Raw genomic sequence first — 14,141 nt, 5'->3', positions numbered from 1 at the left:
GAAGGGTGAGAGGGTGGCGGGGGGGGGGTGGATGATGATAAATTACATAATGGGTACAATGTATATTATTCAGGTGAATGATACCCTAAAAGCCCTGACTTCACCACCACACAATCTATGCATGTAACAAAATTACATCTGTACCGCATGAATTTAAACCAAAAAGAAAAATAAAATGAGGCTGTTAGGCTGGACTCTAATCCTATCTGACTATTGCCTTTATTAGGAAATTTGGACACACAAAGGGACACCAGGGATAAGCAGAGTAAAGAGCATGTGAGGACACAGCAAGAAGGTGGTCATCTGCAAGCCAAGGAGGGAGGCTTGAGGAGAAAGCAAACCTGCTGATTTTGATGCTGGCATCAAAGATTTCTAGCCTCCAGAACTGTGAAAAATTAAAATGATGCCATTAAAGTCACCTACTTGGTGGTAATTTGTTACAGCAGCTTGAGCAGACAAATGTAGTGTAGAGTAGCAATTCTACTTAAAGCTATTATTTTGAGCACAACTAATATTTGTATAAGACTGAAAGTCTCTAATTCTTGGATTTTTAATCTAATTGAGACAATTGTTTATAAAATAGCTTAACAACACCATGTTTCTTAGGAGCTAAAAAATTAGAAATACATTTTTTTCCATTATTAGGTAATCTTATTTAAAAGTTTTAGATGACATATAGGTGAGGATGTGGTGATCACTGGGAAGGTACTGAGGGACCCCTTTGGTATGATTAAAGGACAATGGTAAAAACTCATTAGAAGTGCTCATCTTTCACAGGGCTGAGTGGCGACCAATGGCTGGAGATTGTTTCAAAGTGCTTGGAGGATAGGATGTGAACAGAGAATGGACCTAATGTCAAATAATTGACCTCAAAAGAGAGATGACTAAGGGGTGGGAAGAAATTTGGAGATCTATTGCCAAGCTGAGAGAAGGGCAGCAAAGTTCTCCAGAGAAGAGCAGTGTTTTTCCGTTGTGGTTTTACAGGAACTAAATACGTTACACGGCAATGCCAAAAATTAAAAAAATTAGATAGTTTACACGAGGATTATTTGTTCAAGAGGAAAATATAAACCAAAACAGAAAAAAAAAAAATCTTACTGTGATATGGTAAGTATCAAAATAATGAAAATGTTTGTTTTCTTTATATTTTTGAGGTGGCAATTAGCTTCTATTTGTAATTAAGAAGGGAATCATAAGAGTTCACCCTCATTTGGATATGAATAAATACTTTTCTGATAAAAGCAAGCTGAATCAGTTCAACCATCTGGAGTAGTATTTTCTTTTACATTAATTGGCATAGTTAAAGAACAAGAAATAATTACATAATCATTTACACACACACAAATGCTGTAAGTTTGTTTAAGAATATGCTTTCAAATAAATATATAACGGAGCAAAATAAACATTATCATTTGTTTTTTGCCTTTTCAAATAAAAATATCTCCAAGGTTGAACTGATTCTAAAGATAATTTATGTTCTTTATAAAAAGAGAAATCTAAATGTATATTGATTTAAAAGTCAAAATCCTTCTACTGTAATCCTTCTTGGTCCTCGCCTCTTTGTAAAATCCGCTGTAAAGCTACAAAACCTTACTTATATCCAGATTAAAAAGAAAAGACACGAACAAGAAAAATACGTTTCATTTCAGAACCCTGAAATCACAATATCTAACTGTGCTGTACAAAGCTACAGTGTCATAAAATCTGCCTAATCCCTGCCTATTCTCAACCTTGCAAAACCCCCCTTTAACTAACCCAGCCTGGATTTTAACATCTTGTAAAATATCTTCTCCTAATTTTCCCATTTAGAGACTTACAAAAACTTTGTTAATGTAGTGTTCTTTTTTTATTGCATGGGACCTAACATACTAGCTTTGTTCCCTCAACAGATTTCTTTCATTGTGGTCTTTTGTGGCATCAACAGTGAAACACTGTAGAGATATAACACAGGGTGAATTGAAACCCACCTGCAAGAGTTCCTCTGAAACATGTTTCTCTGAGGCCTCATAAGTCTCCCATTCAGGGGTCTGTCTGACTGCAAAAGTGAGGAAAATCCTGCTTTGAGTCTAAACTTAATTTATTTTTGTCAATCTCTCAAATACAAAGTTTCTGTCTCCTAGAAATGAGAATGCTTTTTAAGTAATCCTTTGATTATTTAATCAACCTCAAAACCACTTATCCGTGATGAGAAAGGACACTACTGTTTGTTATTGTCACTCTCTGAGTTACAAAGACTCAGGAGTTCAGAAGTTCTTGATGTTCTTTGGACAAATTACTTTGATTACCTTTTCAAAACCTTATGAGGGCCTTCCTCAATCTTGTCTTGTTTGTTTCATTTAGTTTCATTTTGCTTGGAGGTAGAGTTTGTCAGGCCCCCAACCTGGTGTTTTTTTTTGTTTTTTTTTTTTGTTTGTTTGTTTGTTTTTTGAGACTGAGTCTTGCTCTGTTACCAGGCTGGAGTGCAAGTGGAGCGATCTCAGTTCACTGCAACCTCTGCCTCCCAGGTTCAAGAGATTCCCCTGCCTCAGCCTCCCAAGTAGCTGTGATTACGGCATGCGCCACCATGCCCGGCTAATTTTTGTATTTTAGGAGAGACGGGGTTTCACCATGCTCAACCTGGTCTTAAACCAGGTTTTTAAGAGGTTGCCCCAGCAAAATTTTTATGTGCTCTTATCAGTTCTTTTGACCTTTCAGTCAAATTCCTACTTATGTTTCAGTTAAACTCATGTGCATATGTCTCTAACTGGCATAATCCTACCAGGTACAATCTAAATTAGTGTCCATTTTGGAGAACTCTATCTTGGGAACATGATGGTTGAACAGTTTCTTCATGTAATTGATTAGTCTCAAATTACTGCTTAATCATATTTTAAATATTATTTTATGTGGCTTTCTGTGCATGTGTGTGTCTATGTGTGTAATGGATTTCTTATATTTAAGGCTGTTTTATCATCCCACAGTGATTTTATATCTGTCAGAAGCTGGCTCCCCCTCACTTGTTCCCCTTCCTCTTTTTTTTTGCTGCTTGTCTTGGAAAGTATTTTTCTGTCACTATGCGCCTACTCTAGGCACATATCTGATTCAGATAACCAGTCAAACACTTCCAAAGAAGGAGAAAAAAGTTAAACTGAGTGCACTTTTAATTATTTTCTCACCATTTGAGATACTACTGTGATCTTTCTTACTAAAGTAGATCTACTAAGCTTAGTTTTGCTTGATCAACAGGTTTCTTTGGGGTCATTTCTTGGAATGTCAGTGATGTACAAACATAGAAGAGATCTTCAAAATCCAATCTGAAGATGACCCAGAACATATATAGGATGTGAAAAACAGCTTATAAAACCTATAGTCCTTAAGCACTGCCTTCAACAAAAAATGCCATAAGTAGAAAAGCTAAATATTTTTTTCTCTCATCTGTAATATGAAATGTGGAAATAGAATATTCGAGGTTAAATAAAGATTCTAAAGTAGAATTGGTTGCCATATTTGGGATTTGCTACCTCAGAACAAATTTGGAATGTAAAATCCTTTAAAAAGCAGACTTGGCCTAGGATATCATTGATGTCGTGGTGTGGACTAGTCAACGCAGACAGTAAAATATCTGAATAGCATCTCTGACAGAAGAAAATATGAAGGAAAGACCTGATTATATAAATAATAATAATAGTAATAATAATAATAATAATGGTAACTGTTGCACGTGTTGGATGCTTCCTATGTGCCAGACCCTACTCAAAGAGCTTTATGCATATTAACTCATTTTCTCAACAAACTTTTGAAACAGGAACAATTATTATGGCCTTGTAATGTGTAGTTCTTCTAATTAAATGTTGATTTATAATAAGGACTAAACTGATTTTTTTTTTTTTTATCTTGCCCAAATTCCTATATAAAAGGTCTGGGGAGTCATGCCCTACAAATCATAAATTCTCATCAGATGGGTTTTATTTAACTCTATATATTGTGCCTTACTTTCCAACCTGACTCTGGCCTAACATTACAAGACAAAGAAGAAAATCAAAATATTTTATCCCAAAACATGTTTCTTTGCCATATCTTGAAATGGCCTTGTAAAGTTGTCCTTTGTGGGGGAAAATTAGCATCTGTAAAGAATCTCTGTTAACATAGCTGGTTCTTTTTCTTCCTGGCCCTCTCAAGTCTAAAGAGATTAACTAAGAGTCTAGCACCTTTTAAAGATCTGAATAAGAAATCCTTGTCATCTATTGTCTCTAAGTGCAGCCACTATAAGACCTCAAAAGAACCTTGGTCTCCACAGTCTTTTATCTTAACCTGAACATTTCCTTCTGTCATCCCAGGTCTTTAGATAAACTCAACCAATTGTCAAACAGAAAATGTTTAAATTTACCTATAGCCTGGAAGCATCCCCCACACCACCCGCTGCTTTGAGCTGTCCCGCCTTTCTGGACCAAACCAATGTATTTCTTAAACATATTTCATTGATGTCTCACGCCTCCCTAAAATGTAAAAAACCAAGCTGCGCCCTGACTACCTTGGGCACATGTTCTCGGGGTCTCCTGAGGGCTATGTCACAGATCATGGTCACTTATGTGGCTCAGAATAAATCTCTTCAAATATTCTACAGAGTTTGACTCTTTTCATTGACAGTAAGTATAAAGATCTTTACTCTCCTTATTGCCTGTCAATTCTGAGTTCTGAGATTTTTTTTTTTTTTTTTTACTGAGTCCTTAAAGGGTCTCTTGATCTCTAATTCACACTGTTCATCAGATACATCTTAGTGGCAGGCTATAGGCACCTAACAACTGAAAAATTCTATATATTTCCCAAAAAATTGTCATCACTGAGATTATAAAAGACTTTCTTATTCTACTAAACTATACGGAAACTAAGAATGGGATATCTAAAGTTGAACTAAAGTAGAAAATTCAAGATACTATATTCTGCATATTAGACAATAAAGAAAACATACAAGTAGAAGCAAGTTTTGCAATAAAATTATCAAAGAAAACTTGTAATCATGATCTATTTCTTATGGAAGATACTTTTTATTCAAGGCACAAGGCTATAAAATAAGTATAGTTATCTTCTATAATTTCCAAATTATACAAAATACTAGACCTTAAGAGAACAATATTGCTTAATGGTTTTTGTTAACTCTTATTCCCAAGAATAGTACATTTTCTTCAATTTTAGTTCTGTTCTTAGAAGTTGCATATTTTTCTTCTTTTATCCCTTTAAAAAAACAATTCTCAGCTGGGCTTGGTGGCTCATGCCTGTAATTCCAGCACTTTGGGAGGCCAAGGCGGGTGGATCATGGGGTCAGGAGATCCAGACCATCCTAGCTAACACGGTGAAACCCTATCTCTACTAAAAATACAAAAAAAAATTAGCCAGGGGTAGTGATGCACACCTGTAGTCCCAGCTACTCAGGAGGCTGAGGCAGGAGAATGGCGTGAACCGGGAAGGTGGAGTTTACAGTGAGTAGAGATCTCACCACTGCTCTCCAGCCTGGGTGACAGAGCAAGACTTCATCTCAAAAAAAAAAAAAAAACACAAACACAAAAAACAATTCTCTCCAGAGATCTCTCAGGCAAGAGAAAAGAGTGACTTTGCTTAACTCAAGCAATAACCTAGTCCCAAAGTAGTCTGATTCAGAATTCTAATTAAATCATAAATGGAAAGAGAAATCATTGGTGATTTTTATTTCATTCCAGTTGAAATCTTTCTTGTGTTAATGTTCCAGGATGACAAGTTACTTTGAAATTCAGAATACAATTTATCTGATTCTCAGAATTTTCTCTTTTGGGGAGAATTAAAATGATTTTCCATTTCAAGTAGAAAAATGTAATTCCTCAAAAGATAAACAATGCAAAGTCTATCCAAGTCTATTAGCAAAGGCATACAGTCCACTATCAGAATAAAATAATTACTTTCTTTAGGATGTTATATGTTCAAATGATAGTTTACATCAATAAAGAATCTTGAAGTATTATTTTCAATGATTAATTAATGTAAATATAAAACAGGGCTGGGAAAAGAGTATTTAACTAAACATTGATTTTCAATCTGCCTTTTTTCAACTGTCTCTAATTATGTTTCTTTAAGTCGCTGAGGTTTGTATCATCAATAATTTCCTATTTATGGTTTTCAGCAAAGAAATAGAGAATCAGTACACTGTAATCCAGCAGAGAAAGTTAGTGAAGCATTCTGGACTCCAAAACAGATAACAGGTTATAAGATATGCTCATTATTTTCTTGAGAATGATACACTCATAAATCAGCTATTTTAATCATTTAAAATGTATAATTTTTTCCTAAGTGTCTGTAAGAATCTATCTGTGCTTGCAATCCCACAAATGAAAGTGGGATTTTTTTTAATATCAATGGCATGATCATGCAAATATCATCAACTGAAAAATTTCCAAAACACGTGGGAATTTTTGGAGTAATGTGAAATGAGTATGTCTATAAAGTTGTTGATCATATTTCTAAATACTTCAGAGATGACCTAAAGTGTTAATTCTTTCTGATATTTAAGAAGCATATTTATAAACAGTTTTGTAAGAGTATAAACTATTTATCTAAAATATTCAAATGTACCAATATTAACCTTTTTTCAGAATTCCAGATTAATAACGGCAACATTATCCCTGCCAAGTTGTTCATTACTTTAAGAGATCTGAGTCATGCAAATTGTATAAAAGTGATCCTTGATCACTACACATTTGTCTTCATTTGCATAGCCTCTGTGGTTCCTGAGTTTCTGTAACTTCCAATAACAGCCTTAATCCAAAAGTTCCAATAGCCAGTGTATTTCATATTAGCTTATCACGTTCAATAGAATTTCAGAAGCTAAATATTTATTCCTGATTTAGACATTGAAACATAATTATTAGTTCTCCTCATCATGATATAAAGTCACATATCATGTGATTTTAGACCTGTGATACAGAATATTCAGAATACCAATGGTTGGGCATTTTTGAGGTAGGGTAAAAATACAGACAATCTGCCATTCCAAAACTGTGCACACAGGCACACACAGATGAAGCTTTAATACTTAAAAACTGGCCTTTGGGGGGGGGGGGTGGAAAAACTACCTAAAATAACAAAGGTATTTTAAAGTATTCTAAGAAAAATTACAGTAACTTAGTGTTATACACACTTAATGAAAAAAAATAATGATTTATCTATGTGTCTTACCCAGTCAATTTCACTGAGGTTTTTCTATGAGTTGCAAAATCCCACTGGATGCAAGAAAAGTGTTTATAATCGGTTAAAAATATCTGTTAAATCATCACATTTTGTATAGCATTCTACTAATCTCCCCTTTTAAACAAGGTTTTTATTATCTATTATAATCAGCCCCCTCAAATTGTATACACAATATGCATGTATAAAAATGCAAAAATACCAATATAACTGGAGTTATTTTATACAGCTAATAGCTATTTTCATATATTTCACAATTTAGCAATTGAGGTGTTACCTATTTCTATTTCCTTTAGAAAAGTAATTTACATTTTAATCACTTCTTAATTTATATTTTTATATAGCATATAGTTTCAAATCTAGCCTTCTTGTCTGGCAATTAGATTTTTAATGGTATTTACCACTTAGCTAAATAGCATATTACTGTCTACTTCATTTTCTATGAATACTCTGTTCTCATTACTTCAATAAGTAAATAGAACATTTTAAATGGCACTTCTTAAATCTTCTTAAAACTATTTGGTAATAAGCCCTTGACATTGCATCCATCAACACCTATTGGGAATAGCTGTCATTTGAACTAAGAAATTAATTCATCATAATAAGTAATTATTATTATTTATCAATCATAATAGCATTACAATGAGAAATTCTAGGAAATCATTTGGAGTAAGAGTTTTCTAAATCCCCCCGTTTCAATTTAACATAATCAGAAGTACATTGTACATTGTATTATGCACACACATAATAGAACACAACAAATAGAAATTAGATATATACATGTCCCATTTCTTATGTGAGATCACAAGGTCCTTAACATAGTAATTGTACTCTTTGTTCACAGGTCATCTACCATTGAGACTTGAAAATAACAGTTTTCACAACATACTTCACCTAATTGTCTTATACCTCCCTAAAGTTTCTTATCTTAGAACACACTAGGCCTCTCAGTCACAGGGCAAGCTAAGGTAAGTATTTAGATTGAATAGAAATATGCCTAAGTAACCCCGTGCTGCCCTAAGTGGAAGTAAAGTAGTTGTTTTGAATTTTAATAGTTGACATTTACTTTCTGTCACGAATTAGAGGTGTCAAGTGGAGAAGACATTACTGGATTATGGTTAATTTCATGACCTTAGCTTTTTATAATTATTCCATTAACCTGAGGGAGAAGGCCAAAATCAATGTTGTCCCTTCTATGGAGATGTATACATTAAATTGTAAATTATTACAATTTTGACCTTCACAGAAATCACAAGGTAGTTTTGAGAACAATATACTTCTAAAATTAATTTAAACACATTTTCACCATGTTCCTTACTTATAAGTGCACTTATAATAAAAATAAAATCGAAGGACGTTAGAAAAATAAGCAATACTATTTAAGAGCCACTCTTTCAATAAAACCCAATCATTATGCATTTAAAAATAATGCATAATTAAAAACTATAAAAATCTTAGTAAAACAAATGCAGAATTTTGCCACCATTTAGCAATGCCGTTGTAAGGAGATATGGATTTCAGTTTTCCTTCTTTTGACATACAGTGGCTATTAGACTAGGAAACAGCAAGGAGAAGCCGAGTAACTCCATTTGTATGTCCCTAAAGGCACTAAATCAGCAGAGATAAATTGCGGCAGTACTGCTTGGATGTAAACTTTCACTTAGGAGGTGATCAGTTTAGTTCTTTCTATAAGTAGATCCATTTTGGTCATGTCTGAATGAAAGCAGTCACTCTCACAAAGCTGTAAAAGGCTCTGAGATCTTCCTTATGAAGTGCATTTTTTCCCCAGTCATACTGATGACCATAATCATCTTGCTCTCCTACAACATGAAAAATATCTAAAGATTTATCTATGTTTCATCTCGTCCAGCTGTTCCATCAACATGAACCAACTTCATGTGTTTCTAAATAAAGATAGATCTTCTGGATAGGAAATAGCTGAGAAAATGGAAAGAGACCTTAAATGACAAATTCACTAGGAACTAAAATGTCAAATACTAAAATCATGCAACTGGTATGAAAACATCAAGGAAAGCTGGCAAACACCACTATAGGGAAGAAATCTGTTTCTACAGAAAGGGTGCTACAAATGGAGAGGACAGTATATTTATTTCCTCATTTTATAGGACAAAATATCTTCACTTTTGTACAAAAATTGCTATATAAGTATCACCAAAAATGATTTTTGTGTGCAGTGAGAATGTTTTGATTTACTGAATTAAACATTCCACCCTTCCCACACCTCCCAGCAACCTGAGTCACAGAGTTGAGTACAGCATATATACATTTAGCATGGATAAAAATCTAAGTGATGTTAAGTCTTCACATTCAGTTAGAATCAGAAAATAATGTGCACAGTATAAATTCTGTGGTATTATGTTTAGTACTGTCAAAAGTTTCTCCTTGTTATAGAGCATCTGGGGTAGGCAATAATTAAAGAATTTTTAAAATCACTAGCTTTACCAGAGCAACTTCATACTCTCTAATAATGCATACCAACCTAGTAGCATATGCCAAAAGCCTTTGACAGGAAATGAAGAATCCCAAATGTCATAAAATGTTTGCATTGTTAGAATTTTGCTAATTTCTCAGTCTCAGTTTTAAAAATTGCATTGTAATGTTTGCTTAAAAAGGCTTTTCTGCCCCCAGTGAAAGGACCTGCTTCTACAGAAATCCATTATAACAGAAACAATGTTTGCCTAATCAGAGAAACAACATTTTCTTTAGCTTCAGAGGAACAAGCACAAATAACACATTTACATAAACATGTAAAACATGCTTTGGCCAGAATGAACGGAGCCATATGCATACAACATTCTCTTCAGTGCATCTCCATTTCCATTATCAACGTAATTATCATCAATCACCATCACCACATCACTGCAACACCATAGCCATGTTTCCTCTTTTTCCCTGTCCCTCTTCTTTAAACATTCTTACCTCTCTCCCTCCTTGAACTGTCTCTAGTCTTTTCAAGTTTAAACCCTGAAAAAGAAAAGCAAAATATATTATTATTGGCAAAGAAGAAGTAAATAATAATTCATACTAGTGCAAGAATTTTGAAATAAAGGAAATAATTCACTTATTCATAACAAAGATCTGTATATAGATGACTATCTCGTGTGTGTATGTGTCTATGAGTATGTAGCTAAGTAAGTCTTCAAATGTAGTCCCAATGCATTTCCTGCTGATCCCTAGATCATAAGAAAAAATAAAATATTAATATGTCTATTTTACACAATGATTGCCTACCCTTTGTTGAAACCAAAGATATTGTTTAAACTTGAACTAGTACATGCAGTATATTCTATGATGGTAAGCTCCTGCTCTATTTCACCTACCGGCAGATCTCAGCGCCCAAACATAAAGTCAGATTGATAAAAGACAGCAGAAGCCCTTGCAGTACTGCTGATTATCTATAAAATATTCAGAATTTTATTTCCTGTCAAAGGGCTTTCTCTCTCTTCTATTAGCATACCTGCTCTCCACAATATAAAGGGAGGATCCACTTTAAGTTCCTAATAAGCACTATACTTAATTAAAAGAAGAGTTACTGTTTTTCTTAGCAGGTCAATTTTGTCGTTAAAAGTAATGGCAAAAACTGCTATTACTTTTGCACCAATCTGAAAAATTATTTAACAATGCTTTGGAAAACATAAATTTAAAAATGTTCATGCTACCATTAAGAATTTTGATTAAAGTCAAAGTATTTCTCTATTTCTGATGAAAATCTGAATAGTACATAATCATAATTATATATTTGCATTACCAATGCATTTATCACATACATTGCACTACCAACATATAAGGTTCTTTTTTAAAAAAAGTCCTGTCATAAAGATGCACTAGAACCATTAGGTTTCTAGCTCCATATTTAGGAATTTAAGAAGGTATTACTACTGTTGTTATTCCATTAAGTAGCAACAATAATAATGCTGGGAGTGCAATATTGTAGTTCAGTATTTCATAGTTACAGGAAAAATACATTACAGGATAACTTTTTTTTCATTTGGCTACAGCATTTACGTTTTTAAAAATTTCAGGGTTTTTTCAAAAATGTTATCTCTTCATCAATAAAAGTAATTTCTTGATTGTTTAGATAAAAACACATGAGCATACATATTAACTAAACCATTTTATTTTAAACAGTAGCTTTACTCCTCTCTTGACCCTAGAACAGATTCTAGAATCAACACAGCAAACCATTTATTTTTGTAAAAAAGTGGTAGCCTGTTTTCTAATTATAGAAAATTATCTACATTTAAAGAATACAGTTTGAAGAGGCTAAATTGTATGTGACAAAGAATATAAAACAGAAAGTTAGAACATTTCTTAAATGTAAAGTTTATGCTAAAAGTAAATTCTGAAGTAGTATTCATGCTTATAGTTTTTTACATCTGGGAGATAGTATAATGGGATGCTTTTGAATTCAGACTGATGTAGTGTTAAATCTCTGGTTTGTCACTTTCTTCTGAATGCCCTTTAGTAAATTACATAATATCTCTCAATTTCATCTTTTGTGATTGAAAAATAATAAATATAGTAGCTATCAAATATATTTGCTAGGAAGATTAAATGAGATATTACATGTAACAGCATTTAGCAAAGACCAGGCACAGCATATTCCAAAACAGTAATTATTGTCTTCTCTTCTTCCTCCTCTTATTTTTATCATTATTACACATATATAATTAGTTCAATATAAGATCAATTTGAGGCTGGGCATGGTGGCTCATGCCTGTAATCTCAGCACTTTGGGAAGCAGAGACAGTTGGATCACTTGAGGTCAGGAGTTCAAGACCAGTCTAGTCAACATGGTGAAACCCTGTCTCTACTAAAAATACAAAAAAAATTAGCTGGGAATGGTGGGGGGTGCCTGTGATCCCAGCTACTCAGGAGGCTGAGGCAGGAGAATAGCTTGAACTCAGAAGGCAGAGGTTGTCGTGAGTTGAGATCATGGGAGTATTGTTTTCATAAAGCTTATGGGGAAAACATTGGCCTTATATCTTTAAACAGTTTTTCTGACCCTCAATTTTCCTACCATCTAATTCCAGAATTCAAATTATATGTTAAATAACTTGTTATTGTCTCCAAAATCACTGACACTGTTTACTTTTATAAAACCTCCTTTTTTCTTGATATTTTGTATGTTTTCTATTGTTACGCCTTCAAGTTCACTGATCTTTTCTTCTGCAGTGTCTAATCTGCTTCTGATCTCATTCAGTGAAATTTTTATCTCAGCTATCTTGGTTTTCATTTCTAGAAGTTTAATTTTGATATTGATATTATTTTATTATCTATTTCTCTCATTATATTTATACTTCTCTTTAAATCCTTGACATTTATATTTGTAATAATGTTTTAAACTTTTTCTGTTAACTTCATTATCTGTCATTTACAGGCCTGTTTCTATTGACTGAATTTTCTCCTGATCTGAGTCATATTTTATTATTTTTCTCATGTCTAGTAATTTTTTATTGGTTGCCAGATATTATACATTTTATTTTGTTTAGTGTTAGATTTAGTTGTACTGATTTAGACATAGAATTGTCCCTGGCAGACAGTTAAGTTACCTGTGACTCATATTGATTCCTCTGAGGCTTGCATTAAACAATTTTTAGGGTGAGTCTGAAGTAGTCTTTAGTGTTAATTTATCCCTGTTCCTAAGGCTTGGTCCTTCTGTGCTCTCTACTGAACTCCCTCTGTATTTAATGGGGGTTCACTACTCTGGCTGATGGCAAATCAAAAGATTCCCAGACCTGTGAGACCCCTGGGAATTCTACTTAGAGTTCACTCTAATTATGCTTTTCCAGCAGTTATTTGTCACCTGGTCATGTGGAATTTCACATTACGTATGTGTAGATTGCTATTCAAACAAAGATTCTGGGGAGACCCTCTGCAGATTTCTAGAACTCTTTGTGTATTTCCCTCCTTTCTGGTAATCTGCCCCACAAATTCTAGCTCCTTTGTTCTCTCTAAACTCAGATCTTTGTCTCCTCAACTACAAAATTAAATACCATAAAGTTATGTTTAGGCTGTTCTTCCATATGCCACGCATCATGGTCTAAAAATTGCCTCCAGTCAGAAATTCCAGTGTTGGAATCATCTCTTCACTTGCTTCCCTTCTCTTGAAGATCATAGCATTTCTATATATTTAGTCCAGTTTTCTAGCAGTGAAAGCTGGAGGACAAGTGTTACAGACAGAACTCCTTCATGAATAGAAACAGAAGTCAAGATAAATATTATTGTAGCTTATTTTTTCAAAGGAGGACATTGAAGCCTACAAAATTTAAATTATGTGACTAAGTTTCAGATCCAGTAAGTACAAAAGTAAAACTTAAACGAATATTTCAAGAGCCTCAATACCAGGTTCATCCTTTCATCCTTAGTCAAATTGTTTTAAACTTCCATCACTCAAAATGTTTAATGTTGTATTACATACTTTTGAATATAAATTTATTGTAACATGAAATTCATGCATGAGTCATCATGATTCTTCAAGGCAACACAGTGATAAAAGGATCTGGGAATCAGCATTTAGTAGAAAACAAAACAAAACAAAACAAAAACATAGTTGGAATATGGACTGGACTGAAAGGCAAGCTTGCCAGAGTAGATAAGATGTACTGTGTAAATAATGTAAAAAGCTTGGTGGTAATTCAGGCACTAGATTATTGATAGATCAAGCTTCAGGTTGAAAACCTGAAGCAGTGTATCTGATGACAAGAATTTGAGAGCTGTGTGGGCAAAGAATAACGGCTTATGAGGATTTTCCATATGATACTAGGGCTTTAGACAAGATTGTGTTTCAAAGGAGAAGTAAGGTATAGTGAGATTCACTAATTCTATGAACTGGGAGATGCCAAGCCTTAACTGATAGCAGAAATTACTCTTGAGTACTAGAGCAAGACTATCTTCAATTGGAAGGTCAGGTGACTTGAATGTGGAAA

At 33.7% G+C, this 14,141-nt stretch overlaps 1 long non-coding RNA gene across 1 annotated transcript in view; it reads right to left on the bottom strand.

Annotated features, from left to right (window-relative positions):
* The window catches only part of LOC117085680, a 439,146-nt gene extending 428,968 nt beyond the window's left edge, over positions 1–10,178 (bottom strand). Inside the window, exon 1 of the long non-coding RNA XR_004438049.1 lies at positions 10,132–10,178. This is a non-coding gene — a long non-coding RNA (uncharacterized LOC117085680). The remainder of the gene's footprint in view (positions 1–10,131) is intronic.
* Between the last annotated feature and the right edge of the window lie 3,963 nt (positions 10,179–14,141).

This window comes from Trachypithecus francoisi, unplaced genomic scaffold, assembly GCF_009764315.1.
Source record: "Trachypithecus francoisi isolate TF-2019V2 unplaced genomic scaffold, Tfra_2.0 Lachesis_group1, whole genome shotgun sequence".
Lineage (NCBI taxonomy): Eukaryota > Metazoa > Chordata > Mammalia > Primates > Cercopithecidae > Trachypithecus > Trachypithecus francoisi.
The sequence above is the reverse complement of the archived record's forward strand: the minus strand, read 5'-3'. Positions and strand labels throughout refer to the sequence as shown.